Raw genomic sequence first — 14,367 nt, forward strand, 5'->3', positions numbered from 1 at the left:
GGTACAAATTCTCAGTTTTATACATATATACACATATATATTACCCAGTTATGAAATAAATACATCACAGGGATGAAAAGTACAGCATTGGAAACACAGACAATAATACAATAATATTGTAATAGTGTCGTATGGTGACAAATGGTGATTATGCTTATCCTGATGAACAGTGAGTAATGTACAGAACTGTCAAATCGTTATGTTGTACACATGAAACTAATACAACATTGTATGTCAACTATACTTCCAACAATAAAAATGTTTTTTTAAAAAAGATCTTTGTTGCAACTACTCAACTCTATTACAGTGTGAAAGCAGCCACAGACAATATGTACACAAACAAGCATGGCTGTATTCCAGTAAAACTTTACTCATGGAAATCGCACATTTGCAATTTCATGTACTTTGACGTGTCATGAGATCTGATCCTTCTTTTGACTTTTTAATCAGCCATTAAAAAATATAAGAACTATTCTTAGTCCTCAGGCCATACAAAAACAGGTGGAGGACAGTAGTTGCCCATCCCCTCACCTATTTATTACATACTTTCACGGAGAACAAACCAAAGGCAACTGAGTTTACATTTTTAATTAAGTACATTAGACCTAAATGTGAAGACCCAGTAAGAGAAAGCGTTTTTTAAGTAAGTTAACAGGTTGCTGAGAGGTCACACACTGCTTTTGCCTGTACCTCCAGAAACAGTTTATGTGAAAAACAAAACTGGAACAAATGACATATGAAAGCCACATCAAGACCATTTATTTGGGAAAAACACTTCCGGCCATTAACACCAGGTATGGACTAAACCAGAATTAGGCCTCAATATATGTATGCCTTTTAAAGTCTTTTTTTTAAAGATCTCCGTGTTTGCTTGAAGGACCCTTTAAACTGGCTACCAGATCCTTCCAATGAGTCTAACCTAGAAATTTAAACAGAGGACTCCGCTCCATCCCCATGGTTCTTTAACCCAGTAGGGCTGGGATAGGACCCTGGCATTGCATTTTTAAATTTGTTTAAAGTGTCATACATGTTGCTGACACTGCTACCCCCAGGAAAGGGCTACAGCTGTAGATGAACCATATCCAACTCTATGTATGTAATGGTCAGCAACTCAAGTTAAATAATAAAACAAATGGGACTCCACAGAGTAACCACAGGGTCAGCTCTTTAAGAAACACCTTTCATTAAGACAACACAGATTCTTACTGTAACCTTCTTTTTTAAAAGATTTTATTTATTTGAGAGAGACAGTGAGCACAAGAGGGGGTGTGGCCCTGACCTGAGCTGAAATCAAGAATCAGATGCTTAACTGACTGAGCCACCCAGGTGCCCCGATTCTTCTTAATCTTTAGCAACCTTCTGTATCTCACCATGCATATGAAGTTTATGTTACTTTCCCAAACAGAAGGACATTTTTGCTGCCTTTGACAGCCTCACCGTAGTAACAGGTTTCATAATCATGAGGCTCTCTTATATTTAGGAAGAGTAGCAGAATATTACAGAAAGTAGAGTGAGCTAGGAAGCTTTTATTTTCAAAATGTGACTACTTTCATTATCTCAATACAAAAAAACCTTCAAGGAATAGCTCTAAATCTCTATTTTAAGCCCAAAAATACACCAGTAAATGAGTCACAACCTGGAGGTATATATGAATGCCTCAATGGTATATTATGTTCTTTGTTTTCTCGATTTGCCAATTTGTGATGTTAATCAAGATTTTCTGTTCCACAAGTTTCCCCACAATTCCTTCATTTACTGAAAAGTTCAAGGATATAGCAATACCAATGGCATAAATACAACGTATGTGTAGATTTCATTTATTCAACAACTGTTTATGCAAATGCTACATGTGAGAAGGTATAACAGATTCTGGGTAGACAGTGGCGATTAAAGCAGACATGGTCCTTGCATCCTTGAAAGAGCGATATGTGTATAACTAAGTAACAAGTAGGAGAAGGGAGTGGAATGACACAAGGACAAGTGGAAGGTCCTACTTATAGTGGCCAAAGGCTTCTTGAAGGTAACCTTCAAAAGCCGAGACCTGAAGAAGGATGCAAAAGAGACAGCATGTAAGGAGCAGAGCAGGAACATTCCAGAAACAGAAGTAACATGTGCAGAAGCCCAGAGTAATAAAGCCCTGATCACGTTTAAGAACGAAACCTCGAGACCAGTGTTTAATTATAGTGGGAAAGTGAGTGCAAGGAGATGAGGCTGAAAATAGCCAGATCCTGTAGAGTTCTCTAGCCTTTGGTAAAGAATGCTTTTTTTTCCCCTAAGTGCTACTGAAAGTCCATGAAAGGTTATAATCTGAATAACAAAATCCCACTGAGTTTTTAAAGATTTTATTTATTTACTTATTTGAGAGAGAGAGAGAGCACGCTTGCGCAGGTGCAGGGACAGGAGGGGGGATGGGGAAATAATCTCAAGCAAACTCCCTGCTGAGCATGAAGATAAAGGCAGGGCTCAGTCCCAGGACCCTGAGATCATGACCTGAGCTGAAACCAAGAGTCTGGATACTTAACTGACTGAGCCACCCAGGCGCCCATTGAGTTTTTAAAAGCTGATTTTGGTTATAATGGGAAAAACTGAAAAGGGGACAAGAAATAAAGGGAAACCTGTAAAGAAATTATAGCAAATAGTCCAGGTGATGGTGGTGGCTTAAGCTAGGGTAGTATAACTAAGCACTAAAAATAGCTACACTGGAGAAATACTTTGGAAATAGAAACAACAGACGGGTTGTAATAAATGAGAGAACTTAAAGTAGGGTAAGAGGAATTAAAGAAGAATCTTAGGTATGTGGGTTGAGCAATTAGGTTGTGATACTGAGTTTAGTGCAACAAAGGAAAAAAAAATGGGGAGTATTTCCAGAACTGCACTGTCCAATACGGGTAGCTACTTGTCACATGTGGTTATTTACATTTAATTTTATTAAAAATTAGTTCTTCAGATTGCCATATTTCAAGTGCTCAATCGCCACATGTAGCTGTTGGTTACCATACCGGACAACACAGATGTAGAACATCTCCACCACAACAGAAAATTCTACTGGTGAGGGGTTCCTGGGTGGCTCAGTCGTTAAGCGTCTGCCTTTGGCTCAGGTCATGATCCCAGGGTCCTGGGATCGAGTCCCACATCGGGCTCCCTGCTCTGCGGGAAGCCTGCGTCTCCCTCTCCCACTCCCCCTGCTTGTGTTCCTGCTCTCACTATGTCTCTCTCTGTCAAAAAAATAAATAAAATCTTTAAAAAAAAGAAAATTCTACTGGTGAGTGCTGTTATAGAAGGAAGAAAGAAAAAAATAAAGAAAAATAAAAAATATATATATCAAATGCTGGGTAGTCCAGCAAGAATAAAGCTAAAAAGTATCCATATAGTTGGTCAACATGCAAGTCCAATAGTGAGCTCAGTGGAGAATATTCACTGGAATAAATGAAAGCAGAGCATGAACTGGAATGGGAGATGAAAAGCGGAGACATGTCCATAGGATAGGAACACACTGTGAAATGGAGCACAGAAATAAAAGGGGCATTAGCTGGAGCAGAACAAAGGCTGTCCAAGTCTAGAATATTCACTCAGCCAACAAACCTTTACTGAGCACCACCTGTAACTTGCAGACACTCTTCTGGGTACCAGGGATACAAAATTAAGACAAGACCAGGAGAGGAAGAAAGAACAAACAAGTAAACAATGTTACTTCAGAGTATAAGTAAGTGCCACAAACCAAATAATATGATAAAATGAAAATGAGTGAACAGGAAAGACCTCAATGTAGAAATGATACCTGAACATGAGCCATAAATGACAAGAAGGAACCATCTCTGCAAAGGTCTGGGATATACCTATATGCTATTGGGAATGATCCAAATGAGGTGATAGAACTCGCTCAACACACATTTACCAATCAACTTACTTATGCAGTATGGCTGTAGGCATTGGGAAGAAAACACTCAAGGATACAGACAAAAATCCCTGTCTTTCTGGAGTTTACATCCTAGTAGGCTAAGAAAAAAAAAATAACAAATGTTATATTATGTTATCTATTATGTTACAGAGTGATAAGGGCTACGGAGAAACATAAAGAAAGAAAGGAGATAGGAAGTTAGGGAAGGAGTGTGATTTTAGACAGGACAGCAAGAAAAAGCCCGAAAGAGGTGAGGAAGTGAGCCATGATATGGGAGCATGCTTCACCAGTTGGAGGAAAAACATAACAGTGGCACAGAAGAAAAGGAAAGTAATAGGTGATAAAGAGAGTGCTGAACAGAGGGGTTTGTGCTTTTACTGAATGAGATGGTAAGCATCTGGAGGTTTCTGAACAGAAAAGTTACATGATCCACTGCTTTAAAAGGATTACTCTAGCTACTGTGTTGAAAATACGTTTTAGGGGAACAAAGGTGTAAGCAGGGAGACCAGTTAGAAGGCCTGTGCAGTAATCTGGGCAACTGATTACAATGGCATGGCTATGGTAACTAAGAGAAGCAGCCTTATGGAAAATTGGGAGCTCAGCTCTAGATGTATATTAAGTTTGTGATGCTTCTTAGACACCCCAAATTTTTTTCAAAATAGTTGGGTATTAGCATGTAGAGTTCAGAGGAGAAACCCAAGCTAGGGATATAAATTTGGAAGTTATCAGCAAATAAATGTTATCTGTTTAAAGCTATGAGACTGGAGTGTATTTAGACAACAAAAAAGGAGAGGTCCTATAACTAAACTCTCAGCCACATCAACAAAGAGGTCAGAGATAACAGAAAAAGCAAAGGAGACTAAGAAGGAACCACCAGTGAAGTACGAAGAAAACTGCTAGCAGACACGGTGGCCTAGAAGTCAAAGGAAAAAGCATTTCAAGCCAACTGTGCCAAATGCTACTAATAGGTTAAATGAAATGAGGAATGGAAATTTATAACAGTGGTTGTTGGTAGGGTTCAAAAGAAAAGGGAGAGTGAATATAAGCAGAATTTTCAAGGTATTTTGTGTAGGTGGTGGGTGAAAGGGGAGACAGGAAGAGAAATCTGTTTTAAAATGAGATAATCATTTTTGTATGCTCATGGCAAGAGCTAGTAGAGAAGGAAAAACCAATGATGCAAGAGAAGGGAGACTGACAAAGAGTAATACTATTCTTGAGACCAAGAGGGAATGGGATCTTGTGTACAAATGAACTGGTTGTCCTTATCTTGGAACACTAAAGTTCATCCACCGTGACAGAGAAAGTGAAGAGCAGAGTCACAGATACGGGAGCATGCAGGAATTCTTTCAATTATTCAATATGCTTAGTGAAATAGAAAGCAAGGGCATTAGATGAGTGAGGATAGGGGAGGAGGTGCTGGGATATTTGAGAAAAAGAAAAATAGAGTCATAAAAGAGGGTGAATAGACCAGGGACCATTGGGCATGAAGCCAGAGAAGAACAAAGTTGTTGAGAGTATATATAAGAAAGTGATTATTATTCAACATGAAATTTCAACTGGGTGTAAGTGAAGGTGAGGGGATACTGAAAAGCTTAGATGGATAGATTGTAGTTTCTGGTGGAGATGAAGGGCTGTTGGAACTGGAAGTATTTACTAGAGGAATAAGACAGTGGGACACGTGAAATGAGATTGGGGTGGGGATAGTTACTGACAAAAGACAAGGTATTCTAGGATATGAAATGGGAATACGTGGATGAATTAGATTGAAAAATAAGATCACTGAAGAAGAAATCAAGGAACTAATAGCCCAGAATATTGGAAGCATCTTTTATATCAATGTTCCTCAAAGAGCCAGACCATGACACCATTAGGAGCTTGCGCCAGATTATAAATCAACACACTGCGTCCTTTATCAAGAAGAATTTAGTGACAGGTGATTTATATTCTGGCACAAACCCTTTATCATAATCCATGCTAGTAACTAACAGTTCAGACCAGACGACATTTTGAGTAGCACTGTTGACATGGACACTGATATCACCAAGAATTATGACAGAAATAAAGAAGACAGTGAGCCAGGCTAATAAAGTGTTCAAGGAAGGAAGGAGATGACCCTCCTTACTTTTTCTTCTTTTCTCAAACATCCCAACACCTCCACAGGAAAGTTGGTAGATGACTAAAATAGAGTGGTAGTGGGTAGTATAATTTGATGGCATGAGAGTCAAAGTTTGAAGTTCTGGAAAATAATGGTTAAGACGTGACAATGAGAAACAAAGACATTTTCTCTACCTCTTGGTTTAGTAGTAAAAGCTGTGCAAAAAGGTACTGAGAGAGCTGCAAAGGAAGTAGCATTATCAGGAGAGAGGCTAGGTTACAGTGGGATTAAGAAAGAGAAGGGAACATTCCCAGAATACACTGAAAATAAAAGGGGTCTCCTGATGACTATGAGTTATAGAATGCACAATAAGTGAATTTGAGGATGATAAGAAGTGGGCAATGGAGAACAACAACAACAAAAACAAAAATCCCACAAAAAAACAAACAACAACAAAAAACAATGGGATTAGAATCTGGAGGGATAAGACTAACACAGAAAAGTTAGGTATAACTAAAAGAACAAAGTCCTTGAAAAGGCATGAGTCAGGACTGGCCTCTGACCAGAATATATACTCTTTCCTCCATTTTAAAGATGGACATTTGATGCAGATTGATAGATAGGGTGGTGAAGGAGTTCCTGCTTAGCTTCTGATGGGCGAGAGGGGACTCATTTGAAGAGCAGAGGTTAAATAGTCTTCCTGTCTTGGAGCTTTCTAGAGAAATGGAATACAATCTGGGGTATAATGGCAAAGGGAGAAATCTGAGGCCCTTTAGCCTATAGTCAGGGTATTCTTCAAACAGGATTATTAAGTATTCTTACAAAAAAAAAGTCCAATTTTAGTACTTCCCAGCTTCCACTTTTGAGCAATATTAATTTAACTATCATTACTCTGCCTCATGAGTGACCCTCAATCTTTAGGTGTTCCAGACTTTTAATTTCTTAAACTTTCTAGCCTCTTATTTCTTATTCTATGGGAAACAGAATGACTGGCACTCTGATTCAGGACCCAGGAAAAAGGACAGATGACTTAAGGCAGGAAATAGTGACCTACAGGACAACTATCAGAGAGTAACAGTTTTACTACATGAAGGGATCACACAAAATATTCATAACTAGAAGTCAGAACAATATAAACCTAATTTCATAGTCTCACGTGTTTTTTTCAAAAGACGATAATAAAAAAATAATAAAATAGCTGGACTTAAAAACCAAACTGTAGAATTCAGCAAAATGCCAGAAAACAGACTAAACTTACAAATGTATCGAAAGAGTTACATGTCCATGCATACTAGGTTTCCTATAACATTTAATGTCTACTTTTGCATCTAAATGAACTATTAGGTAGGCAGAAGTAATGTCTGACATTGCTGCAATCTTTCAGTAGCTCAGAAAAATAACTGTCTAAGCCAGTACTTTCTACATAGTAGAATGGAACACCACTTGGAAACCTCCAGTTAGACTGGAAAATATTTCCAAGAAACCCTTGTTCCTGTTTTACACATATGGCACTCATCTAGTATATGGCAAACTTCAAAGACAAACTCACTCCCTATATCCTTACCCCAAACCACTTAATTATACTTAAAAAAAAAAAAAAAAGTTTACAACAACCACTCTTCAGTGCAGCAAATTACTACAATCATTTAAGATCATCTTCAAATTGCATTCCCAAGAAATTTTGCAGTAAATCTAACTTCTCACACTTTTATATGAAAAATGTACAATAAAATGTGTGTATATACATACACAAACATCACAATTATTCCAGCTATCCTAAAACCCTTTTAATAAAAGCTTATTAAACTAACCCTACAGCCTTTGCACATCTTTTACTTCCAAGTCAGATCAGCTACCAGCATTCACGGTAAGATTTATTAATCACAGATATGGTTTGTATGCCTTGAGAACTGATGAACTTGACAGAACTTAAACAGGTTAAAAATATCTCCCCCCAATTTTTTTCACTAATTGTTTAACCTATCTGTTACAAATCAGTTAAAAGAAACAGTACAGCAACAGGTGAATTATGAAATCACAAGTAAAACTGTGGGAACATTAGTGAAGAAATGAAGAGACAAATAAATACGGGAGAAAATGGGAAGTGCTATGAAGCACTTTCACCTCAGCATCATTCAGCTGTTCACACTATTCAAACTGCTGGGGCGGGGGAGGGAGCCTTTTCAACAAGTTCATAAGAAATCAGAGGCAGGAAATTTCTGGAATATTATAAGAGAAACTTTACAGTGGCTTGACAAAGTTACATGGGGATAGTGGGATAGGCCAAGGAGTAAGCACCTCTGAGATAAATGTTTTGTGAAAAGTTCACTGATCAGTTTTGTTTGTATTCTATACCATATCATATAAATACAACTGTAGCACTATTCTCAGATACTGCGTTTTATAATCAATGTTGCCCTATGCACTGCATTTTCAGTCCAAACATAGCTTGTCATTTAAACATGTAGCTTGCAGACTAAACACCCAACTTTTCTAACTCCAGAAATGAAAAACTTTGCCCTAGCAACAAAAAGATTTAACCAAAATCTATTTAACTGCCTGCATAAATTTATTCTACCCAAGTAATAGCATGCCATTAATTTAAGTAAAACTTATATTCAATTAATTTTTCATTATCTAAACTTTGCTTTTAAGTTTTGGATTTGGTCTGATAATAGTTTCCGTTAAAAGTGAAGACTTCAGATAAAAACCAGGACGTGATTTAAAGACATCAATAAAATTTCAGGCTGACATGATTATGTACACACAACCAAAACATGTCCAGCATTTTTAATATCTTCACAGATTAAGTTTTGAAATCTCTTTTAAAAATGCTCTTTAAAAAACTATAATTAAGATGACCAAGTTGTTATTTCTCCTTTTCTTTGACCAAAACTATCTTATAATTCCTAAACTCAAGTGTGAGTTTCCCAGATTTCACAAACAAGTTAATAATACAAAAGTGCTTTTAAGTTCCTAATGTATAATCAAGTGATAGAAGGTATTTTCCAAGTGCCTAAACATGACCCTAATAGTTTAACAATCTTATTTTCCTATGTTATATGAACCCACAGATTCATATCATCCTCATTTAGTAGAATTATCATCACAAAGAACTGTACTCTAAATGGGACTACCGCAGATGTTACAAACTGGCAGTATCCTGCCAGTAGGTGTATTTAATTTGTGCTGAATAGTGTCTTAAAACATGAATTTCATTCACCAACATGTGCAAATCAAAAGATGCACATTAATCTGATTTCCTGCTTCTCTCAAGAAAAAAAAATCAGATGATGTGGCAACATGAACTATATTCCCACACAACAGCTGGAACTGCTGAAGATTGGCTGCTTAGAAGGGATCTGTACTCTCCAATTTGTTGTATTCCACACAGTCCCAGTTACCCTATACCAAATGGTCCTAGAAACACTGAGTAGCCATTGCCAATGTAATAGAAGACCAATCCTATATGGCTTATGAAAGCAATCTTACTTTAGTCACTTATCTTGAATGTCAAAATGTTTATGTTACAATAATAAAGACAAGCAGCCAATTTCAGAGATAAATTAAGTCCCTAACAGAATTTTTCAGTAAGCTGTATGCACATACTTTTTAGAAGAACTTTCAAATCCACTCTCCTATCTTGTAAAAATTTTGGAAAACTGGAACAGCAGCTATTCAACCTTAAGAGACAATAAATGATGCAAATACTAAGAATCAACTTGAACATTACTAATTCCAAAAATGATCCACTGTGGGGGGAAAAAAAAAATCCATTCTGAATAACCATTTGTATAAAACAAGGCATTCTTTTTGTGTTTAAAAAAAAAAAAACTCAACAATATTTCTTAGTCAAAAATCATTATCAATGTTTTCAAAAAATTACTTGAATTCCAAGAGCAAAATGGAGCAGTGATACTGTCATTTTCCTCCCCTACTGTCAACTTTTCAATTAATTTTTCATTATCATTTCATTTCAACCACCCATTATGGAAAACAGGCAACATTTTAAAGTTTGTCTGAACTAATTAATTTTCCATAAAATTAACATTTGACTTCCAAAAGTTAATTGAGAATACACTTCATTCTTGTTACTAATCAGAATTCAAACTGAAACAAGTATATTCATAAAAAAATGTTACTAATAGAAACATAAGACCTTTACTACAGGAGCAGGGAGAAAGGTTTTTATTGAAAAATTTAAAGGGCAAAATATTGGCATAGTACATCACCACCCAGAACCTTATACAATGAGGGCCTATAGTAACCAGGGCATTATAGTCTAGAGTTCATATACACTGACTGAGCTAGTTTTGTTTCTATCTAGTTCCTAACACAGACATACTCCTTGATAATATAACTCAGTTGAGCACTTACTCATGTTTTACTGTGTACCTTATTTGAGACACACTCACAATCTGATTAACTTTTTCTGAGAACTTTATAGTTTCTGTAATTCATTAGGACAGCTAAACACATGATCCCTCACCCCCGAATTCTTACAGTGAGTTTTTGGTTTTATCATCATGATATATTTAACCTACTTAAAGTGGCTTACATGAAATGTAATCCCTAATTTAACTTTGATCTTTCTCCTACAAATATTGGTTGAGATGACATTTTCTCAAGCCAATCTTTTAATGATCACTATTGATATGAATAAATTATTCTAGAATTCAAAAGGTTTCTTGATTGATGCTTTCTCATCAGAACTGTTCAAAAATATATTCCACACAAACTTGCTGGGGGGAAAAAATCACAAGCATTACATTATATCCACTGGAGGGCACTCAACATGACCAAAGCATGCAATCAAAACATGCCCTAACACTACTCTCACTCTGCAGCTGCATCGGGTTTGAGGGAGACTCTGGGGGGTGGGGAACGTCTCTTAAAAGAAGAGATGAGGGGCGCCTGGGTGGCTCAGTCGTTAAGTGTCTGCCTTAGGCTCAGGTCATGATCCCAAGGTCCTGGGATGGAGCCCCACATCGGGCTCCCTGCAAAGCAGGAAGCCTGCTTCTCCCTCTCCCACTCCCCCTGCTTGTGTTCCCTCTCTCTTGCTGTCTTTCTGTCAAATAAATAAAATTGTTAAAAAAAAGATGCCCACAATTAACAAATTCAAAAAGGCAGTTAAGCTTTAAAAAAAAGGGTTCCTAATGTAACTGACTTTCTCTGTTACAAGAGCATCTTTCTTTAGGGAAAGTAGATTTTATACATACTTTTAAGGATAACAGGGTTCAGGCCTCAAAGGATCTAGGTTTCAAACTGAGTCAAGCTCTGTCTTGCATGAAACACAAAAACACAAGCAGCATTCCTAAGTAAACAGAGGAAATAAAGAACTTTCTCCTGAGTTTAAATGATGAAAAACTATACGAGTTAATTCCTACTCATTTTCAAGCAACACAAATCACATATTTTCTCTTCATGGAGCCTGAGAAGTATATACTTATTTTAGCCTATTAGCCTAGTTATCTATCACACAATTAGAACGTATTACATGAACAATGGTCTGTTAAAGAATGAGAACTGATTCTGCAAATCAGTATCCTCTATTTGAGGGCACAGGAGGCAACAGCTACATGCTCTAGAATAATCACGAAGTAGTGCCTTGTCTATGTTTACTATTTACTTTTATGGTATAAAAATGTTTTTAGTCAAGCTTTTTCAACAAAAGATATATTCCCAACAAGAAGAGAGCTGCAAGAAAAACTTAATACAACTAATGTTTTCAAAAACAAGGTCACAAGTTAATATGAAGCACTACACAAGAGTTGTAATACTTTTAATTAGAAGTTTGTCCTACACAAAAAGCATTCACCCCTTCCACCCTGGGTTAGCAATCAAGCATACTTCCAACCAAGCTCAAAGTACAAACTTAAAATTTACCACCTACTCATCTGCAATTATTATCAACAACTAGTAAACTATGAAAAAGAAACAAAATCATGTCGTAACTGGACAGACATTTTCTTTCATTTGAGTAACACAAAAGTTTCATTTGGCTGAATATACTTAGATAGTCCATTTTGGGGGGTTATAATTTCACTGCTACTTACAACTATAAAAAAGACATTCAAACTTTTGAATTATCCACATCCCTAGTTTCAACAATATTTATGCTCCTCTTCCCACCCTCCCAACAACAAAAAAGGGTATCTGCACATAGTTTTTGTAAGTGCTACATCTTAAAATACCCTTTGAGAAATTTACCTACTTCATGTCTTCCCTTCCTATTTGGGGAGGGAAGTATCTATGAAAACAAGCACACAAAAAAAACTTCATATATATGAACAATTTTTATTCTAGTCATGATTAGTAACAGTACGAAGCTCAATTCAGTTTGATGAGTTTTAATATTGGAATATACATTTACTCTACATAATGATCTTGGCAAAGGATAACTAATAACAATTAGTTCAAAAGAAAGAAAACTCTTGAATACTTGACACTTGAACACTGGTAAATGTTTTATTTTTTTATTAACCGCCTTATTTTAAAAACATAGTTTTCCCTGAAAGCTATTTAAAATGTTCCAGGCTCTGGGAGAGTCTCAAGCTTAGGACTCCACAAGGACTCTAAGTTGCACGCTATACTAAACTTCCTAGTGCATTTTTTTCCCCGTCAAGGACTACAGGCCTGAATAGTCTCAGCATTCCTTTAATCCTATAGAATAGTCTTCTGCAAGTTTTTCAAGTTACTGTTGCAATCACTTTAGGGCCTTGTCCTTGTACATGGCCTTCAGAACAAAGACTGGGTCAAAGTAATGAATATTGGGTGCAAATTAAGCAAATTTTGAGAAACGATATTCTCCAGTAAACCTTAATGGTTTTTTTTTAATCTAGAGAATGTGAAAGTAAAATAAATACTGCAGCAGCCTCAGTTGCTCAGGCCCAAAACAGTCTCCAAAGTAAAAGTTTATGTCACTAATTTAAGCAGATAGTTAACGGTAGCGTTATGTAAAGACATTTCAAGCTATGTATACTATTTTGTAGGATGAAGACAAGTTAACACGAAGATATCTAAAGGTCCTGAATGTTTACCAACTGACAATACTGAAATGGCTTCCTAAATTCCACACAAAATACGTTATAACTTCAGCGATCTGGAAAACATTAGCCTAGACTTTATCAAAGGATAGCCGTCTCTTCAAGTTGATGTCTAGTCTAAGCCACCACTATTCATGATACAAAGCTCTCATTTCACTAAAACCACTCCTCGATTTCCTTTTGCCGACCTCTGCATACCAGCAGGCCAGTCTCTCTTCATTCACCACTCACAAACTCAGGGGGGAGGGGAGACCACAGATGTCTGGAAGATAGAAAGTATGGAGACAATGCTCCCTCCAAAAGGGAACAGAAAACGAAGGAAACAACTACACCCAACTGCCAAAGCTTTTAAGTTTCGCGGATTCAGAAGCAGGCTTTGAGAACTTTCAAAGTCTCTGTTCAAAATCCTCCCCCTAGACAAAACACTGAAAGAAGTTGCAATTATTTGGTCAATTTCGTAGCGAGGGAACAATTCACTCTGATGAAAAGAAAACGTGCTCTAAAAATCATGTTTAGCTGCCATAAAAGTATTTGAATAAATCATTTCTCCCAACAAGGTTCTCGAAGCACTGAGGAGCTGAATCCCGCCGTTCACTTGGTAAGAAATAGTAAGCCAGTCGCCCTGGCCCCCGCCCCTATTTTTACTAGGGTCTCACACCCACCGCCATGAATCCAAAAGACTCACGGTACGTTGCATGCCGCTTTCACTCACCTGCACGGTACAAGAAAATATAGGTGCAGCACACGGATTTATATGTGCAAACCCTACTGACGCATCGCACCGTCTGCACTAGTAGTTTGGTTCCTCTAAGGTTTAAAGTTGCTTGGGTCTAAACAAGCGCCAGTGCCAAACTCACATAAGCGTGGCATTAAAAACAAAAAACAATTCTCTTAAGAATTCTCTTAATTTGTCCTTAAGAACGAAAGAGGAAATCTGAACAAAGTCTACTGGCCCTATCGACCCGGCAGATGGGACCTGGGTGGCGTCCCAGGCCCAGCGTCCGTACCCCAACTCCCCGCTGGGGCTGGGAAGGCGGAGCCCCCCACCCCCGTCCCCACCCCACCCCGCCCCCCACTCCGGCCCGGAGCATCCCGAGGCGCAGGGTCCCTCCCCCAAACTCGGCCGCGGCCGGAGTCCCGGACGGAAACCACAGCCTCCCCCGCGCCTGCCCCCGCCAGCCATCGAGCTCCTGGACGCGCCCTCGCGTCGCCCCCTCCCCGCCAGCGGCGCCCCCGGGGCCCCGAGAAGCAGCGCGACCGGAACCCGGGCCCGCCCGCCGCCCCCCGGGCGCGGCCCGCCCCCGCCGCCTCCTCGGCGCCCCCAGCCC

General features: G+C 38.2%; 1 protein-coding gene across 3 annotated transcripts in view; it reads right to left on the reverse strand.

The window, feature by feature from the left end:
* Window positions 1-14,367, reverse strand: part of CTNNB1 (catenin beta 1) — a 40,553-nt gene that overhangs the window by 25,427 nt on the left and 759 nt on the right. The gene's annotated exons all lie outside the window — the stretch shown is intronic.

This window comes from Neomonachus schauinslandi, chromosome 1 (genome assembly GCF_002201575.2).
Source record: "Neomonachus schauinslandi chromosome 1, ASM220157v2, whole genome shotgun sequence".
In the NCBI taxonomy this organism is placed as follows: domain Eukaryota; kingdom Metazoa; phylum Chordata; class Mammalia; order Carnivora; family Phocidae; genus Neomonachus; species Neomonachus schauinslandi.